Raw genomic sequence first — 27,609 nt, 5'->3', positions numbered from 1 at the left:
TATTTTAAGAGTTTATATAGGGGGGTATTAATGTCCGAAACTATTGGTCTAAAGGGTAAATTATTTTTGTGGACTTTGGGAAGGCCATAAAGTCTGGGAAAATATGGATGTAAATTTTTCAGGTCAGAAGTTATCTCTTTTGTTAGTTGTTTGTTTGTTGTAAGTTTGTCTAAAAATTTATGGCACGTGCGGTTTATGTAGTCAGTTGGATCGTTATTGGTAATTTTGTAAGTATTAGTGTCAAGTAATAATTCAGATATTTTATTTATGTAGTCTTGCTTGTCTATGATAACAGTGATGTTGCCTTTATCCGCTTTAGTGACCACTATATCCGGATGATTTTTGAGAAATATTTTGCATGCTTTAAGGTCTCTAAGAATATTATCGTAAGTTGTATTTTTAGTATTAAAGGAATTAATATGTTGAATGATTTTTTTACAAAAAAGATTTCTAGTGTGAATTTTGGTTTTCGGATCTTTAATTTGTTGTAAACCATATTCTAAATTACTAAGCAATTTAATAAAGTTAAAATTACGACAAGTAGCAGGAACTGAAAAATTGGGTCCTAAAATAGGTACTATAATAAATCTAACGGACCACGCAATACTTCTATCGGACAAAACATTTTGGGACAACAACATCAAATTAATTACAAAAATTCTAACAGATAACTCTTATCCCCTAAAACTTATAAATTCCGTAACAAGTAACAGACGAACGTACCTTTTGAATAAAATGGACAATTGCACAGTACAAAACGATTTACCTGACTCAGAAACTCATTCTGGTGTAATATGTTTGCCATACATTAAAGAATTGTATGTTCCTTGGAAAAAACTTTTTTATAAATCTAGACTTTGACTTGTAACCAATTTTAGTACAACTACTAGCACTATTTTTACCAAGACAAAAACCCCATTTAATATTGAACGTCTCAGATATCTCGTCTATCAAATAAATTGTTTAGACTGTAATTTAATTTATATAGGAGAAACTAGCCAGAACCTCAATAAACGGTTACAACAACATAAAAACAATCCAAAAAACCCCAAACAATTCAAAACTGTACTTGCAGACCATATATACACTTTAAAACACAATATGAACTTTTCTAATCCGACTGTACTACAATTCGAACAAAATTTATTTAAACGAAGAAATATAGAGGGATCTTTTTTAACTATTTATAACAATAAGACAATAAATAAACGGAATGAACTCAACACGCTGTGCGACACAAATCTCTTCTATTTAAATAACATTTCCAAATTTCTTACAAAACAATAAAAGCGTTCGTGCAAAGGACTCGCAATTCGTTCCACACATGTTAGAATCTTGGTAAAAATATTTTTTAAAAAATGTCTTTCTCCATTACATCTTCAACCAGTCTACGAATAACTCACTATCCATTTGTGATTTTTTCAAATCAGTAATTTGTGTAAATATTGTGTAATTTCAAGTTAATGTTTATAATACATAGTGTAGTGCATTACCATATCCTAATACCATGGATTAATAAAATTTTCAAATTTAACAATAATATCAACTAATTGTAAGTACTAATTACCATTTTATTTTTTATTTTCACTCCAATTCAATTGTTTTAGTTTTTAATTTTATTTTTAGTTTCCACTGAATGAAGGCTAGGATTATAGCCGAAACGTATGGATTTAAAATAAATTTTTGAAAGAAATTCATGTTTTTTATTGATGTTATGCCCGATTATTAGACTTTGTTAATACATATGTCAATATATATATATATATATATATATATATATTACAAATGTATTCTGAGTGGATAATAGATATTAATTTGGAAATATGAACAAACAACACTCTTTTTGCACTAATTTATTAAATAATAATTTTCAGAAACGTTTCGAGACTAGGTTTGTCTCATCATCAGTGTGTTATAATTAAAAAAATTTTAAAATATGGAAATCTAAATTAGTATGTTGTGTTTTTCATTACAAGTCGTTCACTGCACGCTGCTCTTTTAATACCACTGTCTTCGGTATTCGTATTCTCTCCTACTTGAAAACCACTTGAAATTGTAAAGTCACTCAATCAGATAGGAAAAAAATCTGATTGAGTGACTTTACAATTTCAAGTGGTTTTCAAGTAGGAGAGAATACGAATACCGAAGACAGTGGTATTAAAAGAGCAGCGTGCAGTGAACGACTTGTAATGAAAAACACAACATACTAATTTAGATTTCCATATTTTAAAATTTTTTTAATTATAACACACTGATGATGAGACAAACCTAGTCTCGAAACGTTTGTGAAAATTATTATTTAATAAATTAGTGCAAAAAGAGTGTTGTTTGTTCATATTTCCAAATTAATATATATATATATATATATATATATATATATATATACATATACACATACAAATAAATAAATATATACATATATATGTACATATATATATATATATATATATATATATATACGCCTGCACATATATACATATACACATATATGTATATATATATATATATACATATATGCAACGTGCATGCATATTCACAACGACGTACATGTACATGTATGAAACATACATATACTTATACCTATCTATGTAAATATAGCTATACACGTACACATATACATATACGTATACACACATATATACATATATACACATACATATACTCGTATATATATATATATATATATATATATATATATATATATATATGATAAGCTTTTTCAGCCACAAGTCAAAAAAATAAAACCAGAACGTAAATATAAATCTTTTTAATACGTTTCGAGCTATTCTGCTAGCTCATCATTCAGCTAAAAAACAAACAGAGTAATAAAACAAAGTAACAAAATAAAATAAAACAGAATTAAAATTATACATACCAAACCAGTTTTACAAATTATTAAACATACCAACATTATTTAATGTAAAATTTGACAAACATGAATATTTTGTTCTAAAAACAAAAAAATATGTATATATAAAATTTTGAAAAATAAAATCAAGTAATCGAAATATATCGAATTCTGAAAGATAAAAGAAAATAAAAGAAAATATCAAGTGGTAAAAAATTGTTCAAGTATTAAAAAAATCAGATTTACATATATTAATTAAATTTTGATAGCTGTCAAAAAGCAAAGAAGAAGAAGTTCTCTTATTAACACATTCAGAATTTAAAAAAATGAAAACAGATTCAGCAAACCTTCCCAGGTCAACATTTTGTTCAATATATAAAATAACTGGAGTGTTTAAGTCAAATGTGTGTTTAAAATTTTGCAAATAGTCTGAAAGCATTGTTTTATATTGATTTTTATTGTTTGAATTATATTTGTGTTGAAGCATTCTTTTAGATATATATTGTGAACTCTCCCCAATATAGAATTTTTCACAATCATTACAATTCACCTTGTAAACGGAGTCAACAATTCTATTTCGTGTTTTTTTTATTTTAAAGGAGTATACAAAGAATGTAGAGTATTTTCAAATTTGGAAACTAAAAGAAAACCTTCTTCAGAAAATATCTTTTTTAAAAAATAAGTAAAACTGCCTAAAAATAGTAAGGAAATAATACCTTTATAATGATTTAGAAAAGATGAAGAATTTATTAAACTAGTATCAATAGGTAACGAAAAGTTATTATTATTAATGTTAATTTTATTATTATTTAAATACTGCATACGGTTTTTTATAATATTATTAACTAATTTTAACGGATATGAATTGTCTACAAGAATTTCGCGGATTAAATCTAAAGTTTTGTTCCAAAAGATGTAATCACTTAAAAGAATAGCTCTATCAATTAATGAAATAATAATAGAAATTTTGATCGAACGGTAATGAAAGGAAAAATAGTTAATGTAACGACCGGACCAAGTTGGCTTTTGATACCAGTTTGTATAAATTTTGTTATTATTAAATCTAATAATTTAAATATCTAAAAAGCTAATAGAATTGTCAACCTCTTGTTCACAAGTGAACTGCAAATTTTTACTGAAAGAGTTAAAACAATTCAATGTATGGTTCATATAGTTATTATCTAAACATAAAAGAATGTCGTCAACATATCTAAAATATATGAAGGGTTGAACAGGAAGTTTAGGCAAAACAGAATTTTCTAGAAGTTGTAAAGTCAAATCAGCCAGAGGGGGACTAACACTAGAGCCCATTGGCAAACCAAAAATCTGTGAATAAAATTTATTTTCAAAACAGAAATAAGTATTACTAAAAATGAGTTTTAAAATGTATTTGAACCAAAATAAGTTTATAGAAGTGTGGGGTTGGATATCATTCCAACGATCTGAGATAGCATCTAACGCTAAGTCCCAAGGAACATTAGTAAAAAGCGATATGACATCAAAACTGACAAAAGAAAAATCAGGAGGAATTTGTAAATTATTTAGACGTTTAACTAAATTGAAAGAATTGGAAACATTAAATTCCGACAAAATGGTGACCTTAGGAAGAATAGAGCTAATGTGCTTGGTAAGTTTACTTAAAGGAGTTTTAATATCAGAAAAAATGTGTCTTATAGGTAAACTTTAGGAAGACAGTATAATTTAGGAAAATTATGATGAAAAACTTTAAGGGAATATCCTAATGATTTAGTAATTTGTTTTTTGTCAATTAAATTATTAATAATTTTTTGTGTCTGTCTATTTAGGTGATCTGTGGGATCGTTGGCCAATTCGCTATAAAAAAACTTTATCCTTCAACAAGTTATAGGTTTTTGAAAGATAATCTTCCTTATTAAGGACAACAGTGAGATTACCCTTGTCTGCTCTCGTCACAATAATATCAGGATTGTCCTTCAAAAGTCTTTTACATAAATTCAAATCTCTTAAAACTTCAAAATTCATATGAATGAAATTTTTATTTAAATTTTTCTTTATGAAAGATAGAAGGTTCATAAAGCAAACGGATCTAAATTTAGATTCTTTTTCAACATCCTTCAACTTTAAAATACCATTCTCTAAATTACTGAGAATTTTTATAAAATTAAAGTTTGGCTTAGATGGAGGAAGAGAAAATTTGGGACCTAAAGCAAAAATATATTTTAAGTTAGAATGAATAGGTGTATTTGAAATTTTTTTTAACCACTTATCAATTAATTTTTCTTTTACTAGTGGAACAGAAAATTTGTTATGTTTTTCTAATAATTTATCAAATTTTTTAATATGTAACCGTTTAAGATTCAAAAAAATTCTGTCATAATTGATTTTTTCTAACTCAAAAAAATTATTCAAAATAAAGTGTTCAACTATTTTAATTTCCAAAGATATAGCTTCAAAACTTATACTACATAGTTTTTTGTTAAGAGTCAAAGAAGATAAATGATTAAATTTTCTTAAAATAATATTTGCATCAAAAAATTTAGGAATTTATTTGAATTTTCTACAACGTAATAGAAAATTTCGTTTGTTAATAACTTTAATTAATTTTAAATTCAAAGAAGAATAGCAAGAAAGTTTTAACCTGGTTTGGTATCCATAATGCAACTCAATAATTTTAAAAAACGAATTAGAAGATCGAACTGGAAGAGATCTTGGATATTGATGACAATTATGATGTGTAGAGAAATCTTGAAATCCTGAATGTGGTTCCATATAGTTGGACACAGGAAAATGAAATTGTTGAAGATTGATTGATTGATATAGTATATATTGTATATATATATATATATATATATATATATATATATACACACATATACATATATATACACACACACATATATATATATATATATATATATATATATATACAACTATATACATATATACACATACATACACACATACATATGTATACAACTACATGCATACACATATACATATGTACATACACATAAATATACATGTAAATAAATATATATACATGTATGCATAATATATATATATATATATATATATATATATATATATATATAAGTGTACACAACACTAGAAATTAGCAACTAACTTGTCAACACCATGCATTTTTTTATAATTTTTTGTATGATGTAAAAAGAAAAATGATAATTATATTTGAACAAAAATGTGAGTAAAGTTAGGTAATTTCTGCCACGACTTCTGTACTTTGCAAGTTCCGAGGCTTATGTGAGCGACACACGTGTTTTGAAGGATTCTTGAGGGTTATTCAAAAATTGCTATGAGTGGGTAGGTAGAGAACGGTCGAAGTTGAAAATGGTAATGTTAGGCTAGGTTTGTATGGTTAGAATTAGTTTTGTTTAGAGGAGAAAAAAAAATTTTTTGGAAACAATATTTAGTATTACTAAGTAGTTATACTAATAACTCAATTATCTAAAATAAAGATTCTTAAAGGTTATTCAAAATTTGCTATGCGTGTGTAGGTAAAGATCGTGTTACATGGCCGAAGTTGAACTAGTAATGTTGGCAAGGTTTGTATGGCCCGAATTAGTTTTGTTCAGAGGAGATAAATTTGGAAACGTTATTTAGTATTGCTTGGTAGTTATCGCAGAGTAAGGAGGTATCACATCTTTTGTTTACAGCGTGTTCACTTACTGCTATGAAACAAGATTCTGCAAAATGTCTTTGAATGGTGTTTCGTTCATGGTAGAGAATACTGGCACTATAAAAGTTAAAGGAGTGTTTGAAATTTTTGATGTGGTCTGTTATCATAGTTTGGTTTTGGTTAGGGTTTTTCGAATTATTGTCGTGTTGTTTGAGTCTTTTTATTGAATTTTGTCCGGTTTCACCTATGTAAGTAGAGGGGCAATCATTGCAATTTATTTTGTAGACGATATTGGACGTACGTTCTATACTAATGGGAGATTTTAGGTTTGTGTACAAGGATTTAAGAGTTAGATCTATGTTGCAAGTTAATCTGATTTCTATCTTAAGAAAAAGTTTTTTCCACACTGGGAAAAGTTCTTTTATGTATGGTAGACAAACGTTGCCGATAAAATCATTGTCTTTGGGACTAATAATAGAAGTGGAAGAGGAGTTTTTATTGTTGAGAATTTTGAGTCTATTGGTAGTTACGGAGTTTATGAGATGAGGAGGATATGCATTGTTGATTAAGGTCATGCGAATTAGGGATAAATTGGAAGGCCAGAATTGCTTATCTGAGAGAAGGATGGCATGGTCGACTAAATTGATAATAGTGCCTATCTTCATACTAGACGGGTGGTAAGAATGAAAGTTTAAGTACCTTCCCGTACCTTCAGTTTAAGTACCAATTGGTAATAATGAGGTTGTCTGTAGTTTTTATAATTTTTACGTCCAGGAAGCTAATAGAATTGTCTATTAGCTTATTAGAATTAGTTATTATGAAATACACGTAACCCGAAATCAAAATTAGTTCGCCAGAATCGATGAGCCCGATGATATGAAAAATATGGAGTAACGCGTGCAAAAACAAAAAAATAACTAGTGTGACGATAAAGAGTGAAAAGTTTATTTACATTTGCTTTAAACTAAACTCGATTACTTAAATCACTAGATGACTAACGAGCGCAACATTTACAGTAGTTCAGCCTCTACTGGTGTGATTGCCCCCCAAATACAAGACCACAGATGGTGGCTAAGATCTAGTTATCCTTCTTGCTCCCACCGCAGCGCCCCATACCATAATAAACCTAGACCGACCACGTATGCCCACCCAAAAACAAATGGCACTTACAATCACCTGTGTAAGCGGGACATACCCGGAGTTCCCCAGCTCGGTTGCCCTCTTCGCGGGGAAATGGCGACGTGCGACCTATGGCGCCATTCCAGTCTCACTGAAGGTACCTTCTTAAAATATTCCCAAAATAACTCAATATAATACTCATAATAATTCGACGGCTGCGGGTTTGATTAAGGGCGGTTTCCCCGATTGAAACCGTACGCGTCCATCGATTCGGACACCTCAGTGGCCGGCTCTCGTGGACAACTGGGCCCACCTTTAAACATTAAAATTCACATATATACATAACACAAACGTATATCCGATATGGCGTCCCGATATAAGCCTGCAGACTTATATTTATATAATCTCGTTGCAATAAACGAACCTTTTCTCAACAAACGAAAACTCCGTTATAACTTATTATATCTTATATCTAAAACTATATATCTTAACATATTCTAAAATTTAAATCTACGACCTATCTAAGGAAGGAGGTGGGAAATCTTAAAACTAATCTTATATTATTATTATATTTTAAAAAAGTAAATGATTTTTTTTCCATCATATGTCTCTACGCCAAAAAAATCTTACTCTACCAAAATGAATCGTTTCGTATCAATCTAACTACTTATGAAACGAGTCCGGTCGTTTCATGATAAAGCGTTACTGCTTGTTCCGGCCGTTCGGAGTAAAACTGCGTCAACCGACGGCCGAGCTGCCTACGGTATATTCTAATAAGAAAACAAGAAAAAAAAAAGTGATATTGAAAATAAATAATTAAAAGGGTAGTAAATGCTACGATACGATCCTTCAGTTTATATATTCATTTATATAAACTAACTCATACTTATACTTGATTCTGAACGTCAAGTACCCCCTATCTCTAGTAATCCGTACCTACTTGTTGCCTTTATTAATTTCTTTCTTTCATTAACTCTATTTGCCATATCGGATCCCTTAATCAGGATTGGGTGGTCAAAAACATGAGCCAATAACTATTGACGAGACAGAATTAAAGTATTTTCAATAAAAATTCAAATTGTATTTTGTCCATAAAAAAGGGCGTCACGAAGATTTAACAAAACGCCGACGGTATAAACGCGGTAATACACTACAAACGTTTATTTGGTTTGTTTTACGGTGACATTATCAATAAACAAAAGAAAAACACGACAAAAATAATAGTTTACAACCAATCTTAATCATTATCATACTTTACAGATATAAAACTATTATATAATAATACATAAACAATAGGGCCCCCATAACACATTTAACGACTACGAATTTGCCCTCAATACACTCATTACCTTCAACGCCTTGTAACGTAGGCCATAAACTCTATCCGTAAACAAAATCAAACCTTTCGCGACGTACGGCTAAAAAAAACGACACAACGATATATACAAATATAAAAAAACATGATTCGAATATAATAAAATGGCGAACAAAGCGGATGGTGCAATAATGATGAATAGGATACATAGGTTAGAATAAATAAGTTACGCGTATGACAGAAAAACTAAGTGTTATGAAGTAATAAAACAATAAATTTACTAAGAATTGGTCAAATATGAAGAAGAAAAAAACTACTAGTTCGAAAATAAAAACAGCGAAAAAAAGTGTCACTCTCCGTTTTATCTGTATGACGCACACAACTAGAGCGTTTATCCAACCGTCGGAGACAGGTCCGTACTTGGCAAAACCGAGTGAAACCTTTACCAGTGTTCCTGCGCCCGCAGAGATACGACTTCTAAAAGACACATTGTGCCTGCAATCTGCTCTAATTAACGAAGGTTGGCTAGTCCTTTCGTTACCGTGCCGCATACGATGTATAACTAGACTGGTCGCGATAGCCGTTGTGATCGTTATGCAAAGAAATCATATCCCAATCTTACTATTAGTAGAATCGGTTGGATAAAGCCGCGAATTGAGCACCAGACAATAGTGACGCGGCAGAACTGAGGCCAACATTAGTACGCGTAATAATAAAAAAATGAAATAGAAAATATTTAAAAATAAAAAAAAATATCAAAATTATTAAAACTAATTTATTATTGCATCATCTTACAAAAAAAACACGAAAATACACGAAAATATGCAACGTTAAAACCTGAAGTACAAAGAAAAAACTCTACTAATACTACAAACCAATTATTACAAATTTATTACAGAACCATCCAGCTGGTCAGATATGAATAGCATACCTATGTTTCAACAATTTGAAAAAGTTCTCCTCAGTTAGGAATACAACAAATCCGATTCGGCACCGTCTGCCTGGCTCAAAAAGCTTCGACTCTCTGCACGCGTTTCGTACGCGCTGCACATCTCACCCCGTGAGTTTCTCAAAATTCTTACACTTTTACACATAGGCACGCTAGTCTTTCTGCTATTCTTCCCCGTAAAATTACTTAAAAATAAAACAAACAATAATAGCAATTTGTTAAATTGCTAATCCTACACTTGACTAACAAAAACGACAAAGAAACTCAACTTATTCGGATAACTTTCAAGAACTTTTGAACTGATTAATATGTTATAAAATAATTTTCAACTTAAATTAAATTTTTCTATATAAAATAAAAAATAAAAAATTCTTATCCTATGAATCTAGTTGAAAAAGGTTTATAAATTTATTTTTTATTTATTTATTTATTTATTTTTTTACAGAAAAAAGAAAAACATAAATTCCTTTCGAGTAAACAGTAACTTATTTAGCAAATCCTGACTATTTAATCTATATAAGTAAGGAAAAACTGAATATTTTTTTACAACTATCTTAGTCTACATAATATTCTAAACTAATAATTCAAACAATCACAAATAAGAAACAGACTTATTTAAATTTATGGTAGACCTTAATTTAATTAAATTATCTAAACTATTTTATTCATAGCGCATAAAAAGTAAAAAGTAATCTTGCCTCATCCGTCTTTAAAATCGAAAAATTTGGTAATTACAGGGTTTGTTAACAACCGCGAATAAAAAGAAAACTAAATCAAAAATAAATGACAACCGCTAAAACTATTTGTGTTTATCTGTACTTATATCCGTACTTGTGTTTAAAAAAATATTAAAGATGACAAAAAAAATGCATTATGCGCGCGAACATTTTCAAACCGTTTAACAATCACTGAGGGTGGGTATGAAATTTTGAACTTGAATACCATGTCTGGGTCGCGCACAGGTCAGGTCAAAACGATTGAAAAAAGGCTGGAAAGTTAAATTTCTCCGAAAAATGGCCATATGTTTTGCGTGACCACACGCGTATGTGCGCTAAAGTGTAAAATATTTGAGCTTACTAGAAAAAATATATTCGACTATTGGAATATTATTTTAGAAAATTAAAAATATTTTTGTGGATATATTATCGCGATTTTTATAATAAAAAGAATAAAATGAAGAAAAAAATTGCAATTACATCTACGATTATGTGAATTTATAATTTTATATATATTTTTTTTTATTGCTTACTATTCGAACATAATAATTTAATAATTTGTTATAATAATTACATATATATATATATATATATATATATATATATATTACATATATTAATCCCCCAATAATTTGGGGAAAAATAAAATTAACTTAATAGAGCAAGAATTAAAATTGAATTCGATAAGAAATAAATATTTTTATATTTCTGAGAAAACTATTTACAACGCACAAAAAAAACGCGAAAACTATAATAAAGTTTAACGAATACATTAAAATACAGACTCTAATAAAATTTCACACTCGAGCCTTATGTAAAATCAAATCAATAATTTAAATTTGTTATAATAATTACATATATATATATATATATATATATATATATATTACATATATTAATCCCCCAATAATTTGGGGAAAAATAAAATTAACTTAATAGAGCAAGAATTAAAATTGAATTCGATAAGAAATAAAATATAATTTTGTTAATTTATGAATTTTATACTATTGAGTATTTTTATATTTCTGAGAAAACTATTTACAACGCACAAAAAAAACGCGAAAACTATAATAAAGTTTAACGAATACATTAAAATACAGACTCTAATAAAATTTCACACTCGAGCCTTATGTAAAATCAAATCAATAATTTATAATTTCAAAATATTGGGATACGCGTGCTTTTAAGAAAAAAACTATAGATAAACACATGTAGCGATACACATACGAAAATACACAAACATAAAGAAATTGCGCGACGTTTAAAATTTGATTTATTTCTACAAACTTCTATAAAAATTACGAACACATTAAAATACAACCGAACACGTGAACCGAGGGAGCTAGTCGCTTGTTTTTTTATTAAATATTATTAAATATAAAATAAAAATTGTAAGTTGGGGATCAAATTCGTTTTCCACCATTGTGACGAATGGGTTGAAGCCCCCTTTTCGGGGATTGCAATGGCTGCCAAATATTATATCATAGTATTGCATTCCCATTACGAAAGGGTTACTTCAACACTCCAATCGCCCGCTAAAGTACCTGTAATTACCTGTGGGGGTTAGTAGCTACTGTGCGAATGAAACCAAGATTACCTTTATAACTAACTCTATTTAATAATTAATAATACATTCCATATGTATTTGTGGAACTTGACTGTACTTGCATACAGTCAATGTTCCCTAACTAATACTTCTTATTCTTATATCTTATGCTTATATGAATGTATTAGTATATATGGGGGAGAGAATAGCTATAGCTTATAATTTATATGATCTAACCTTTAAGCTGGACCTGTTTTGTGGCACAACACACACAACTAACACTAACGTATCCCAAGGCGTTCGCCTACGGGATACGTCTTTGTTGGCTCTAACTTCTTAATTGCACAGGACCTCCAGAACCTGTCTCTGTTAGACCCCAAGAACCAATAGATAGTTAAGGGTAGGGATGGTGTACTCTGGGGTTGATGACCATCAGGCTACACTAATTATCCATAAGACGATAATATGGATTATCGTCACAATATATATATATATATATATATATATATATATATATATATATGATTTAGTTGTTGATTTTGATGTTGAGATATATGAGTAAGTTCTTGTGGGGCGATACATCAAAGAATAAAAAGCAAAGATAGGCATAAATATATAAGTACACAATATATATATCATATTATATATATATATATATATATATATATATTAGGGTGGGCCAATTTTTTGCATATTGAGGCACCTCGCTAATTTAACTTTTTACATCATTTGAAACAATATTGTAAAAAAAAGCATAACCCGCAAATGAATTTAAAGTCAGCGAAAAATTTAAAACATTTTTTAATTTAAAGGAAAAATTGAAAATCTCATGAAAAATATATTATGACATATATCGATTATACATCATTTTATTCGTAATTTTATTCTGCATCTTTCGTACGAACAAAGTTTTTTCGTATCTTTTACGGTTTAGATAGTATAAAGCAATCTGTGTAGTTGTTAACTTGTCAAAATGCAAAGTGCGGCTAGGTTGGAGCAATACTCCTCACGATTCGATATTTCTCTAAAGAAAACATATAAAGTATATACATCATTAGAAAGGTCTCAAATTCTTAGTTCTTTTTCCATATATCACAACTTCGAAGTGTGGCCTACAGGCGAGTTGCCGTCGTGAAAATTCGGAAAATCGGAAAATCTAGAGAAAATTATATGAACACACCTAACCATTTATATACCATTTTATTCGTAATTTTATTCTGCATCTTTCGTACGAACAAAGTTTTTTCGTATCTTTTACGGTTTAGATAGTATAAAGCAATCTGTGTAGTTGTTAACTTGTCAAAATGCAAAGTGCGGCTAGGTTGGAGCAATACTCCTCACGATTCGATATTTCTCTAAAGAAAACATATAATATTATACATCATTTGAAAGGTCTCAAAATTCTTAGTTCTTTTTCCATATATCACAACTTCGAATTTTGCACGGTGTGGCCTACAGGCGAGTTGCCGTCGTGAAAATTCGGAAAAATCGGAAAATCTAGAGAAAATTATATGAACACACCTAACCATTTATATACCATTTTATTCGTAATTTTATTCTGCATCTTTCGTACGAACAAAGTTTTTTCGTATCTTTTACGGTTTAGATAGTATAAAGCAATCTGTGTAGTTGTTAACTTGTCAAAATGCAAAGTGCGGCTAGGTTGGAGCAATACTCCTCACGATTCGATATTTCTCTAAAGAAAACATATAAAGTATTATACATCATTAGAAAGGTCTCAAAATTCTTAGTTCTTTTTCCATATATCACAACTTCGAATTCCCAACGGTGTGGCCTACAGGCGAGTTGCCGTCGTGAAAATTCGGAAAAATCGGAAAATCTAGAGAAAATTATATGAACACACCTAACCATTTATATACCATTTTATTCGTAATTTTATTCTGCATCTTTCGTACGAACAAAGTTTTTTCGTATCTTTTACGGTTTAGATAGTATAAAGCAATCTGTGTAGTTGTTAACTTGTCAAAATGCAAAGTGCGGCTAGGTTGGAGCAATACTCCTCACGATTCGATATTTCTCTAAAGAAAACATATAAAGTATTATACATCATTAGAAAGGTCTCAAAATTCTTAGTTCTTTTTCCATATATCACAACTTCGAAGTGTGGCCTACAGGCGAGTTGCCGTCGTGAAAATTCGGAAAAATCGGAAAATCTAGAGAAAATTATATGAACACACCTAACCATTTATATACCATTTTATTCGTAATTTTATTCTGCATCTTTCGTACGAACAAAGTTTTTTCGTATCTTTTACGGTTTAGATAGTATAAAGCAATCTGTGTAGTTGTTAACTTGTCAAAATGCAAAGTGCGGCTAGGTTGGAGCAATACTCCTCACGATTCGATATTTCTCTAAAGAAAACATATAAAGTATTATACATCATTAGAAAGGTCTCAAAATTCTTAGTTCTTTTTCCATATATCACAACTTCGAATTTTGCACGGTGTGGCCTACAGGCGAGTTGCCGTCGTGAAAATTCGGAAAAATCGGAAAATCTAGAGAAAATTATATGAACACACCTAACCATTTATATACCATTTTATTCGTAATTTTATTCTGCATCTTTCGTACGAACAAAGTTTTTTCGTATCTTTTACGGTTTAGATAGTATAAAGCAATCTGTGTAGTTGTTAACTTGTCAAAATGCAAAGTGCGGCTAGGTTGGAGCAATACTCCTCACGATTCGATATTTCTCTAAAGAAAACATATAAAGTATTATACATCATTAGAAAGGTCTCAAAATTCTTAGTTCTTTTTCCATATATCACAACTTCGAATTCCCAACGGTGTGGCCTACAGGCGAGTTGCCGTCGTGAAAATTCGGAAAAATCGGAAAATCTAGAGAAAATTATATGAACACACCTAACCATTTATATACCATTTTATTCGTAATTTTATTCTGCATCTTTCGTACGAACAAAGTTTTTTCGTATCTTTTACGGTTTAGATAGTATAAAGCAATCTGTGTAGTTGTTAACTTGTCAAAATGCAAAGTGCGGCTAGGTTGGAGCAATACTCCTCACGATTCGATATTTCTCTAAAGAAAACATATAAAGTATTATACATCATTAGAAAGGTCTCAAAATTCTTAGTTCTTTTTCCATATATCACAACTTCGAATTTGCACGGTGTGGCCTACAGGCGAGTTGCCGTCGTGAAAATTCGGAAAAATCGGAAAATCTAGAGAAAATTATATGAACACACCTAACCATTTATATACCATTTTATTCGTAATTTTATTCTGCATCTTTCGTACGAACAAAGTTTTTTCGTATCTTTTACGGTTTAGATAGTATAAAGCAATCTGTGTAGTTGTTAACTTGTCAAAATGCAAAGTGCGGCTAGGTTGGAGCAATACTCCTCACGATTCGATATTTCTCTAAAGAAAACATATAAAGTATTATACATCATTAGAAAGGTCTCAAAATTCTTAGTTCTTTTTCCATATATCACAACTTCGAATTCCCAACGGTGTGGCCTACAGGCGAGTTGCCGTCGTGAAAATTCGGAAAAATCGGAAAATCTAGAGAAAATTATATGAACACACCTAACCATTTATATACCATTTTATTCGTAATTTTATTCTGCATCTTTCGTACGAACAAAGTTTTTTCGTATCTTTTACGGTTTAGATAGTATAAAGCAATCTGTGTAGTTGTTAACTTGTCAAAATGCAAAGTGCGGCTAGGTTGGAGCAATACTCCTCACGATTCGATATTTCTCTAAAGAAAACATATAAAGTATTATACATCATTAGAAAGGTCTCAAAATTCTTAGTTCTTTTTCCATATATCACAACTTCGAATTTTGCACGGTGTGGCCTACAGGCGAGTTGCCGTCGTGAAAATTCGGAAAAATCGGAAAATCTAGAGAAAATTATATGAACACACCTAACCATTTATATACCATTTTATTCGTAATTTTATTCTGCATCTTTCGTACGAACAAAGTTTTTTCGTATCTTTTACGGTTTAGATAGTATAAAGCAATCTGTGTAGTTGTTAACTTGTCAAAATGCAAAGTGCGGCTAGGTTGGAGCAATACTTCTCACGATTCGATATTTCTCTAAAGAAAACATATAAAGTATTATACATCATTAGAAAGGTCTCAAAATTCTTAGTTCTTTTTTCATATATCACAACTTCGAATTCCCAACGGTGTGGCCTACAGGCGAGTTGCCGTCGTGAAAATTCGGAAAAATCGGAAAATCTAGAGAAAATTATATGAACACACCTAACCATTTATATACCATTTTATTCGTAATTTTATTCTGCATCTTTCGTACGAACAAAGTTTTTTCGTATCTTTTACGGTTTAGATAGTATAAGCAATCTGTGTAGTTGTTAACTTGTCAAAATGCAAAGTGCGGCTAGGTTGGAGCAATACTCCTCACGATTCGATATTTCTCTAAAGAAAACATATAAAGTATTATACATCATTAGAAAGGTCTCAAAATTCTTAGTTCTTTTTCCATATATCACAACTTCGAATTTTGCACGGTGTGGCCTACAGGCGAGTTGCCGTCGTGAAAATTCGGAAAAATCGGAAAATCTAGAGAAAATTATATGAACACACCTAACCATTTATATACCATTTTATTCGTAATTTTATTCTGCATCTTTCGTACGAACAAAGTTTTTTCGTATCTTTTACGATTTAAGAGAAAATCGAGGAAAACTGGTTTGAACATTTATTGTAAAATTAGAAAATTTAAACAAATAATTATAAAAAATAATATAACTATATATAAATTCGTTTTATATTCATTGAGATCTATAAAAATCAATAAATACATAATTTTATACAAAAGTTTAAAAAAACCCAAAAAACACCTAAAAACTCAATAATTAACTATAATTCATATTGTCCATATATATAAAACTGTTTGAACATCTAACAAAATTTTCGACAAAAATTTTTCTATCTAAGGGTTCACAGTTCGAAATTTTCCCAGACTTTTGTCTTGACGATTCACACCGTAACCCGGAGCGACGCCTCGCCGCAGGTCAAAATCACGTCGCTTGGGACTCAGTCGAATACTTACGCTGTGGCCGCGCGCCTTATATAGGGGAATAGGTCGTGTCGAGTGCGATGCGAGCAAGCTCAGGCTAAAGTACGCTATGTTGTTCGGGCGGGTACGGATATCATTCCCCGGTGTAGTTTTTACATCATATTCGATACTTTTAGTCTGTCAATGATATATTAGCGTAACTTTTAATAATGTTGTGAGCCACATCTAGAATTATATACCCCGTATATATTCGGATGCTGGTTTGCGGCTATAGATAACTGGTGGTAGGATCATTCGTTTTTAAACGTTCGATCAGAGAGAGTTGAAATTATTTGGGTCTGCGGACCGCAAATATGAAATGTATATATTTTAATAATATAGAATTTTACAAATTGACTACGGTCAAATATATGTGAATGTAGCAGAACTAGCAAAGCTTCTCGTAGCGATGGTCTTTCGTTTTATGAACGTTTGATCGGAGCGAGTTGAAATTATTTGGGTCTGCGGACCGCAAATATAAAATCTATATATTTTAATAATATAGGATTTTACAAATGGACTAAAGTCAAATAGATGGGTGGTGCAGCAGAACTGACGAAACTTCTCGCACCGAGAATCATTCATTTATGAACGTTCGATCGGTGCGAGTTAAAATTATTTGGGTCTGCTGACCACAAATATGAAATCTTGTGATTACTCGACAAATTATTGCTGTAATCAAGTGCGCTCCTATAGTATAATATACTGTGGGCAAAAGCTTCTGGCAATGATCATTTGTTTCATTAACGTTTGACCGGAGCTAGTCGCAAAATATTGCGCAGTGTGCAAAAGCAGCGTGACGCAGTTTACAACCGCTTAGCGTTCTTATGCATTGTGTGAGAGCACTGCCATGTATATCTGCTCGGTATCGCCAGATGCCTGAGCGAATGACGAAGTTCGTTGTGAAAACGGCGTTCTTTTTGAATATTATACTTTAAACGTATAGCTCAATCAATTCTTTGGGCGCTAGATGAAAGTCTAGTGTTTTAAAGTCGATTGTAGTAAACGCTTGCGTTAGTATTCTATATACTCTGCACATTTTATTCAAATTGTGCGAATTTGAACATTCGCTTCATTGCGTTGTTTTAAGAAAATGAAAAATCAGCGAAAGCAGATTTTTCAATCTCACACACAGTGAAATATTCATATTTCAATTTTGAAACGAGATTTTGTATCTCGGACCGAAACGCGAAAGCTTTACGGTGTACTAATTGTAACCCTAATAATCATACTAGTTTCAGAATCGCCCGAGTTATTTAAACGATTTCGAGGGAAACACGATCGAAACATGTATAAATATATATAAAATCACCCTGAACGGTGGATCACTTGGCTCGTGGGTCGATGAAGAACGCAGCTAATTGCGCGTCGACATGTGAACTGCAGGATACATGAACATTGACATTTCGAACGCACATTGCGGTCCTCGGATACTGTTCCCGGACCACCTCTGGCTGAGAGTCGTATAACATTACCAGACTGCCGCTTGCTTTAAACGGCTTGCCGGCGAATGATGGAGTTTCGCGTATATGCGTGCTCTTAAATAATTCACTCAACGTGTGAGCCAGTCTACTTTGCAACATCGGACATTTCCGTTCGTTGACGTTCTGTGGGATTACGGCGGGTTGTGTGTCCTAGAGATTTTATATTCTTGCGACCCTCCCAATAACCGGAAACCCGAACTCTTCGAAATGCGGTTTCGTTCCGGCAAATTTGGACGATTCAAAGGTCCCTCGTCGATTTTGTGTGCGCTTGCTTACTAACGTTTGCAAGCACATCATAATCATAATACGACCTCAGAGCAGATGAGATTACCCGCTGAATTTAAGCATATTACTAAGCGGTGGAAAAGAAACTAACTAGGATTCCCTTAGTAGCGGCGAGCGAACAGGGAAGAGCCCAGCACTAAATCCCGCGGCCGGAGACGGACGCTGGGAAATGTAGTGTTAGGGAGGATCCGATTATCTCGGTGCGTTGCGGCGAGTTCAAGTCCATCTTGAATGGGGCCATTTACCCATAGAGGGTGCCAGGCCCGTAGCGACCGTTGCGCGTATCGAGAGGATCTCTCCTCAGAGTCGAGTTGCTTGAGAGTGCAGCTCTAAGTGGGTGGTAAACTCCATCTAAGGCTAAATATGACCACGAGACCGATAGCGAACAAGTACCGTGAGGAAAAGTTGAAAAGAACTTTGAAGAGAGAGTTCAAGAGTACGTGAAACCGTTCAGGGGTAAACCTGAGAAACCCGAAAGATCGAAAGGAGAGATTCAATGTTATCGTTGTCTTCCATTTATTGGCGTGCGATTGACCGGGATTTGTCCTGCGATACGCCGTCGGTTTATGCGTTAGGCGGCGATGGCATGCACTTCTCTCTCAGTAGGACGTCGCGACCCATTTGGTGTCGATCTACGACCGCGGCGGTAGCCTGTCACAAATTTATTTGCGTCAGACCCCGCGTGCTCCGGTCGACTGCCAGACGGTATAAACGATATGGTATAGGGTCGCTTTTAAGCGTTCGGCCGGTTGCAAGCACGGACGGTTATTGGCCGTCGGACCTGGTCCGACATCGATGCCGCCTCGAGCTGTTAGCTGCCGTGTCCTCGGACGGACTCTATTACCGGTCAGCGATGCTATTGCTTTGGGTACTTTCAGGACCCGTCTTGAAACACGGACCAAGGAGTCTAGCATGTGCGCGAGTCATTGGGAAATACAAAACCTAAAGGCGCAATGAACGTAAAGGTTTGCTTAAGTAAACTGAGGGATGACAGACCGCATCCACGGATGCGTGCTTGCAATCCCGAGGCGTCTCACTCTCATTGCGAGAAGAGACGCACTCAGAGCGTACACGCTAGGACCCGAAAGATGGTGAACTATGCCCGGTCAGGTCGAAGTCAGGGGAAACCCTGATGGAGGACCGTAGCGATTCTGACGTGCAAATCGATCGTCGGAACTGGGTATAGGGGCGAAAGACTAATCGAACCATCTAGTAGCTGGTTTCCTCCGAAGTTTTCCTCAGGATAGCTGGCATTCGATGAGCGAGTCTCATCCGGTAAAGCAAATGATTAGAGGCCTTGGTGCCGAAACGACCTCAACCTATTCTCAAACTTTAAATGGGTGAGATCTCTGGCTTGCTTGAATAGTGAAGCCAGAGATTTGGATCAGAGTGCCTAGTGGGCCATTTTTGTTAAGCAGAACTGGCGCTGTGGGATGAACCAAACGCCGAGTTAAGGCGCCTAAACGACGCTAATGGGATACCATGAAAGGCGTTGGTTGCTTAAGACAGCAGGACGGTGGCCATGGAAGTTGGAATCCGCTAAGGAGTGTGTAACAACTCACCTGCCGAAGCAACTAGCCCTGAAAATGGATGGCGCTGAAGCGTCGTGCCTATACTCGGCCGCCAGGGCATGAGAAACGTTCATAATAGTTCGTTTTGACGCCCTGGTGAGTAGGAGGGTCGCGGTGGTGTGCGCAGAAGGGTTTGGGCGTAAGCCTGCCTGGAGCCGCCATCGGTGCAGATCTTGGTGGTAGTAGCAAATACTCCAGCGAGGCCCTGGAGGACTGACGTGGAGAAGGGTTTCGTGTGAACAGCCGTTGCACACGAGTCAGTCGATCCTAAGCCCCAGGAGAAATCCTATGTTGATGTTCGTGTATTTTATTTTGAATAAAATTTCACACCCATCGGGCGAAAGGGAATCCGGTTCCTATTCCGGAACCCGGCAGCGGAACCGTTTACAAGTCGGGCCCTCGCAAGAGAGTTCGTCGGGGTAACCCAAAATGACCTGGAGACGCCGTCGGGAAATACGGGAAGAGTTTTCTTTTCTGTATGAGCGTTCGAGTTCCCTGGAATCCTCTAGAAGGGAGATAGGGTTTGGAACGCAAAGAGCGCCGCTGTTGCGGCGGTGTCCGTATCTTTCACTCGGACCTTGAAAATCCAGGAGAGGGCCACGGTAGGTGTCGCGCCGGTTCGTACCCATATCCGCAGCAGGTCTCCAAGGTGAAGAGCCTCTAGTCGATAGATAAATGTAGGTAAGGGAAGTCGGCAAATTGGATCCGTAACTTCGGGATAAGGATTGGCTCTGAGGATCGGGGCGTGCCGGGCTTGGTTGGGAAGCGGGCGTAGGCCGATGTGCCGGGCCTGGGCGAGGTGAAATTGTTCTTGTGTCTTAGATCCGAGCTCGGTCCCGTGTCTAGGCCCCCCGCGGATCTTTCTTGCTTCGAGGTTTCTGTGCCGGCTTCGGTCGGTCAGTCGTACTATTCGGCCGCCATTCAACGGTCAGCTCAGAACTGGCACGGACTAGGGGAATCCGACTGTCTAATTAAAACAAAGCATTGCGATGGCCCTAGCGGATGTTGACGCAATGTGATTTCTGCCCAGTGCTCTGAATGTCAACGTGAAGAAACTCAAGCAAGCGCGGGTAAACGGCGGGAGTAACTATGGCTCTCGTTAGGTTGGAGACGCTTGCCCACCTCCTCGTGGTTCCAGCCGGGCGTCGATGGAGCGACGCTAGTGAGTGTCTCGCCACCGACGGCTAAGAGGCAAAGCGAAGGTTGAGAGAAGGGTAGGCCCGCTGTCTCTCATCCGAGTCGTAACATAATCGACCAGTCTAGCTGGCACGAATCTATTGCCCCACTAAGCCATCTAGCAGGGCTTCACAGGGGCTCTGTCTTCACTATATGGATCCGGCGGTGCCGGTATCCCCTATTTCTTATATTCAACACCTCGATGGCGGGAGTAGTGCGCCGCCACTATGAGGTGGCTCTTAAAGATATAGACAATGGCAACTTTGCCACAATACCTTGAATCTCATACTATTACTATGGCTAATAACAACAATGATATGATCGGCGCAGGGTTCGGTACCTGCGAGAATGCTTCTCGGAGTGAGCCAGGAGAGCATTCTGATGGTTCTGGCTCACAAATCGACCAGGACATAGTTGTGTGGTGGCCTTTTGTTGCCGTTGCCTGCCCTTTCTGTCCGGGTGCGTGTGTCCTTGCCTCTGCGAGCGAAGTCTCGAGGCATTTGAGGCGCTTTCATCCGGATAGGAAGGCCAGGTACGTCTGCAGCAACTGCCAACAGGTCTGTGGGAATCAGGGGGGTCTGACTGTTCATGCTCGTTCCTGTAAAGGTCCACGACCAGAGGAGGCTCACAAGTGCAGTGAATGTACTGCGAGTTTTCCCTCAAAGTCGGGCCTGTCTCAGCATGAACGGCATGTTCATCCTGGAGTAAGGAACGACAGACGACAGTTAGACCGCCCTCGATCGGCACGGCCCGAAGGATCACCCCGTCTGAGAGTGTGGACTGACGAAGACATTGAGACTCTGAGGAGGGTCAATGATCAATACCTCAACAGTCCCAATGTTAACGTCAAAATCAGGGACGAACATCTCCCTCACATGACGCGCACTCAAATATCGGACAAAAGGGGTGAACTGGGTCTGCGCACTAGAACTGGTCAAATAATTGACGATCCAGTAGTCGGTAGCCTAGCGGTAGTCGCCCCAGAACACCCGGGTGGCAATGGTCATGAGACTAGGCAGCAAGCTGCTGTCCAAGTAGTAGCCTCTCAACAAGAACGAGAGCGCGATGACCTTAAATCTTGGGCACAACACTTCTTGGTGGAATGGGAAAAATGGCAGGACATGGAGATTGCCGAGGAGCTCAACGAGGCGTCCGCCCAGCTCGAAGACCTTAAACAGTCCCTAGAAGCTGGTGTCAAACCTGGTGATGTGTACGAACGCATTGATAACCTCGTTGAGTGCGTCTTGACCCCTGTTCTTGTCAATAAACCCCCACAAACATCGGGGAGAAAAGGTAGGAAGGTACATGGTCGCAGGCGCAACCAAGGCCAGCGCAGAAACCAGCGTAGATTTAACTACGCAAGGCATCAAGACATGTACCATAACTGCCCCAATAAACTGGTTGAGTCGATAATCTCTGGCAAGAGACATAACGGTTGTCATGTGCCGTATTGGACTATATCTAAAGCCTCGAACACGATTCCACATGCCGCAATCAGAGACGCGTTGGCTCGACTAGGTTTACCCAGCCAACAAGAGAACTGGTGATGTCCATGCATGAGAACATCCGCACCGAGATCAAGCTGGGAATGATAAGATTACGGTTGATATCAAGCGTGGAGTCAAGCAGGGAGACCCGCTTTCTCCACTGCTTTTCAACTGTGTCTTGGACCCCTTGCTAGAACAATTTGAGAGCAATGGAGACGATGTAAGCATTGGCTCCCAGAGTATCTCTGTTCTGGCCTTCGCCGACGATCTGGTGGTTTTTGGTAAAACCCCACAGGATCTTCAAGCAAAGCTAGATATTGCTACCAAATTTCTGGCTGATCTTGGCATGCATGTTGCGGTTGAGAAATGTAGCACTTTCCAATTTCAAATCCGGGGAAAGTCGTGGATTCTGTCGGACCCGCAAGTTGGGATAAGCGGTAAAACGCTTCCTCAATGCGGGCCCGATGGACACTTCGACTACCTTGGCCTAAAGTTCTCTCCCTGGAAAGGATTTGAGCACAAAAAGGTAGTGGGCGACCTACATCACAGTCTTCCTAGAATCAAGAGGTTAAGGCTGAAGCCCACTCAGAAGTTGGAGCTGCTTAAACGTTTTATCATTCCGCATTATTTGTACCGGTTGACCGTCGACCCTCCATCTCAGGGCGACTTACAAGGGTTGGATAAGGCTCTTCGCAACTTTGTAAGGGAAATCTTCCACCTTCCTCACTCCACCGGCTCTGCTTTTCTACACACCTCCCCGGGAAACGGAGGACTTGGCCTACCGCGATTGAAACGAGTGGCTACCTACTCCTTCCTTAGGTCGATGGTCAGATGTCGAGACTCCGGCGACCCCTTTTTGGAGGCACTGTGGGAACAGAACAACGTCGGTACCAAAGTTGCTGAGATGGCATATCGTGCAGGCATTAGAGGGCCCCTAACCATCAAGGCCATAGAAAGTGCGAAGAGAGGAGCCATCGAGGATGAGTTTAGAAGATGGGCGAGTTGCGCGTCCCAGGGTCTAGGAGCTCCATGCTTCCGAAAGGACCGAATCGGGAATTCCTGGCTCTGGAGGCTCCACCTTCTCAAGGGCAACTCACGTTATATCGATGCTCTTCGCCTTCGTACAAATACGTTCGGGTGCAAAGCAGCCCTTGCTAGAGCAACACCCATGAACGACATAAAATGCCGACGATGTCACTCCGCCAATGAGACCCTTGGACATGTGCTGGGCCAGTGTTCCTTTGTTAAGCCGCAGAGAATACATAGACACAACGAGATCGTGACTTTATGTCGTAATGATTTTATCGACAAGTACCCTGCCGGACATTATATGACCGAAGCGACGTTCACTGTTGACGGTAAACGGCTTAGGCCCGACCTCGTTCTCTGGGACGGCGATCGATCATATATTGTCGATATTACTGTTAGATTTGAGCAGGGCAATTCTCTCGGCAAAGCCTATTCCGAAAAAATCCAAAAATATGAGTGCCTCTATCCAGAGGTACTCAACGTCACGGGCACTACACACTGCCGGGTTCTACCGATAGTTGTTGGGTCTCGTGGCGCCCTACCCCCAAGCACCCTACTCAATATATCCCTCCTTTCCAAACATCCTAAAAGCACTGGCCTAACCTCGTCCCTTGTTGCCCTAAGAACATCCATCGAGATGAGCAACAGATTTCTCGACGGATAGTGCGCGATGTTGGCGGTTCCCCACACAACTACACTCGGACCATGACTTCTACTGACGAAACCAATTTGAACTGGGCGGTGACCTCCTGAAGCGCACCCCGCATGTGTCGGAGCTGTGGGCTCAAATGATTCCCATATATTCATTCAATGACTCCTAATACCGCAGAAGGACAGTCACGGGAGGCCCATTTGTGATGTCTGTAATGTCCCATTTATGTTATATGTAGCCCTTCTGGCTTGTGAGGCATTTGACGGGTTATTATTTCCTCCCCTTGTTTTCCTTCTTTATCCTATAATAGCCCGTCAAAGGCAGCAGATACCTCCGCGCGGTGCCCCGTGGACGGTCCTCGATCGCGCTGCATCTCTACGGGGATTCAGGGCGATCGGTGGCTGACTAAATTCTGCTGTTCCCTGCAAAGTAGGTTGCGGATGGACCTGCGAGGGATCCTCTACATCAGTGTTGAATTGGACCGGTAGCGATCCGCGTTGCTGCTACTCGGTCTCCAACACTGGTGGTTTTTCCATGCCTGGGCCGGCGATGGCCTCGGTGGGAAGTGGGTGGTGCCCGTGGGAGAGACTTGTTAATCCTGCGTCACAATAGCGCATGATGGAACCGCGGCTATTAGGGTGTTTTTGTCTTTCGACATAGCACTCTGGTCTCGAGGAAATCATGCGCTAAATAAATCGCGACTGGTCGAAAACCAGGAAGTATCCCGACACTGGGACAGATTTAGCCAAATGCCTCGTCATCTAACTAGTGACGCGCATGAATGGATTAACGAGATTCCCACTGTCCCTATCTACTTTCTAGCGAAACCACTGCCAAGGGAACGGGCTTGGAAAAATGAGCGGGGAAAGAAGACCCTGTTGAGCTTGACTCTAGTCTGGCATTGTAAGGAGACATGAGAGGTGTAGCATAAGTGGGAGATAGCAATATCGTCGGTGAAATACCACTACTTTCATCGTTTCTTCACTTACTCGATTGGGCGGAAAGCGTGCGTCGAGAACTTTCGTTCCGACTGTCACGGTTTTCTAGAGCCAAGCGTGTAAGAGTGGTGTGAGGCTTCGCGCCGATCGCCAACTATACTCTAGCGTGATCCGATTCGAGGAAATTGCTAGGCCGGGAGTTTGACTGGGGCGGTACATCTGTCAAATAATAACGCAGGTGTCCTTTCTCTAAAGAAAACATATAAAGTATTATACATCATTAGAAAGGTCTCAAAATTCTTAGTTCTTTTTCCATATATCACAACTTCGAATTCCCAACGGTGTGGCCTACAGGCGAGTTGCCGTCGTGAAAATTCGGAAAAATCGGAAAATCTAGAGAAAATTATATGAACACACCTAACCATTTATATACCATTTTATTCGTAATTTTATTCTGCATCTTTCGTACGAACAAAGTTTTTTCGTATCTTTTACGGTTTAGATAGTATAAAGCAATCTGTGTAGTTGTTAACTTGTCAAAATGCAAAGTGCGGCTAGGTTGGAGCAATACTCCTCACGATTCGATATTTCTCTAAAGAAAACTTATAAAGTATTATACATCATTAGAAAGGTCTCAAAATTCTTAGTTCTTTTTCCATATATCACAACTTCGAATTCCCAACGGTGTGGCCTACAGGCGAGTTGCCGTCGTGAAAATTCGGAAAAATCGGAAAATCTAGAGAAAATCATATGAACACACCTAACCATTTATATACCATTTTATTCGTAATTTTATTCTGCATCTTTCGTACGAACAAAGTTTTTTCGTATCTTTTACGGTTTAGATAGTATAAAGCAATCTGTGTAGTTGTTAACTTGTCAAAATGCAAAGTGCGGCTAGGTTGGAGCAATACTCCTCACGATTCGATATTTCTCTAAAGAAAACATATAAAGTATTATACATCATTAGAAAGGTCTCAAAATTCTTAGTTCTTTTTCCATATATCACAACTTCGAATTTTGCACGGTGTGGCCTACAGGCGAGTTGCCGTCGTGAAAATTCGGAAAAATCGGAAAATCTAGAGAAAATTATATGAACACACCTAACCATTTATATACCATTTTATTCGTAATTTTATTCTGCATCTTTCGTACGAACAAAGTTTTTTCGTATCTTTTACGGTTTAAGAGAAAATCGAGGAAAACTGGTTTGAACATTTATTGTAAAATTAGAAAATTTAAACAAATAATTATAAAAAATAATATAACTATATATAAATTCGTTTTATATTCATTGAGATCTATAAAAATCAATAAATACATAATTTTATACAAAAGTTTAAAAAAACCCAAAAAACACCTAAAAACTCAATAATCTATATATATAAAAGAGGATCGCCTTATGTGCTACCACTTATAACTCACGAACGGCTGAACCGATTTAGATGAAAATTGGCAGGGAGGTAGTTTAGAGTCAGGAGAAGGACATAGGATACTTTTTATCCCTTTATTTCATTCTAATTTAAAATTAATTATTTATAAACTATCCATGTAGTTTATTCAATCTATGATACTATCAATGATTTCATCCATGACATTTGCATTCGATTGTCAAATGTCATTCGGTGTTTCTAACCTCTATTACCTCATGTTGAATATTAGTTAGTGAATGAATATTAGTTCTTGGTTTTTATATATATATATATATATATATATATATATATATATATATAAATAAGGTGAAGTGAAGTTTCATTAATAATGCCGCGACCAAGACGATCGAATCTTTCCCGACAAAGCAGTAAT

At 36.3% G+C, this 27,609-nt stretch overlaps 1 non-coding gene and 1 pseudogene across 1 annotated transcript; both read left to right on the top strand.

Annotated features, from left to right (window-relative positions):
• The first annotated feature begins 18,490 nt into the window (after positions 1-18,490).
• Positions 18,491-18,645, top strand: LOC113365367. Its single transcript, XR_003366212.1, has one exon. It is a non-coding gene; the product is annotated as a 5.8S ribosomal RNA (ribosomal RNA).
• Positions 18,646-18,972: 327 nt separating this feature from the next.
• Positions 18,973-26,451, top strand: LOC113365368 (annotated as a pseudogene).
• Positions 26,452-27,609: the final 1,158 nt, after the last annotated feature.

Source organism: Ctenocephalides felis, unplaced genomic scaffold (assembly GCF_003426905.1).
Source record: "Ctenocephalides felis isolate EL2017-DRISC unplaced genomic scaffold, ASM342690v1 CF-g0.4_SCAFFOLD_00940, whole genome shotgun sequence".
NCBI classification, from domain to species: Eukaryota; Metazoa; Arthropoda; class Insecta; order Siphonaptera; family Pulicidae; genus Ctenocephalides; species Ctenocephalides felis.
This window is presented reverse-complemented; position numbering and strand designations above follow the sequence as displayed.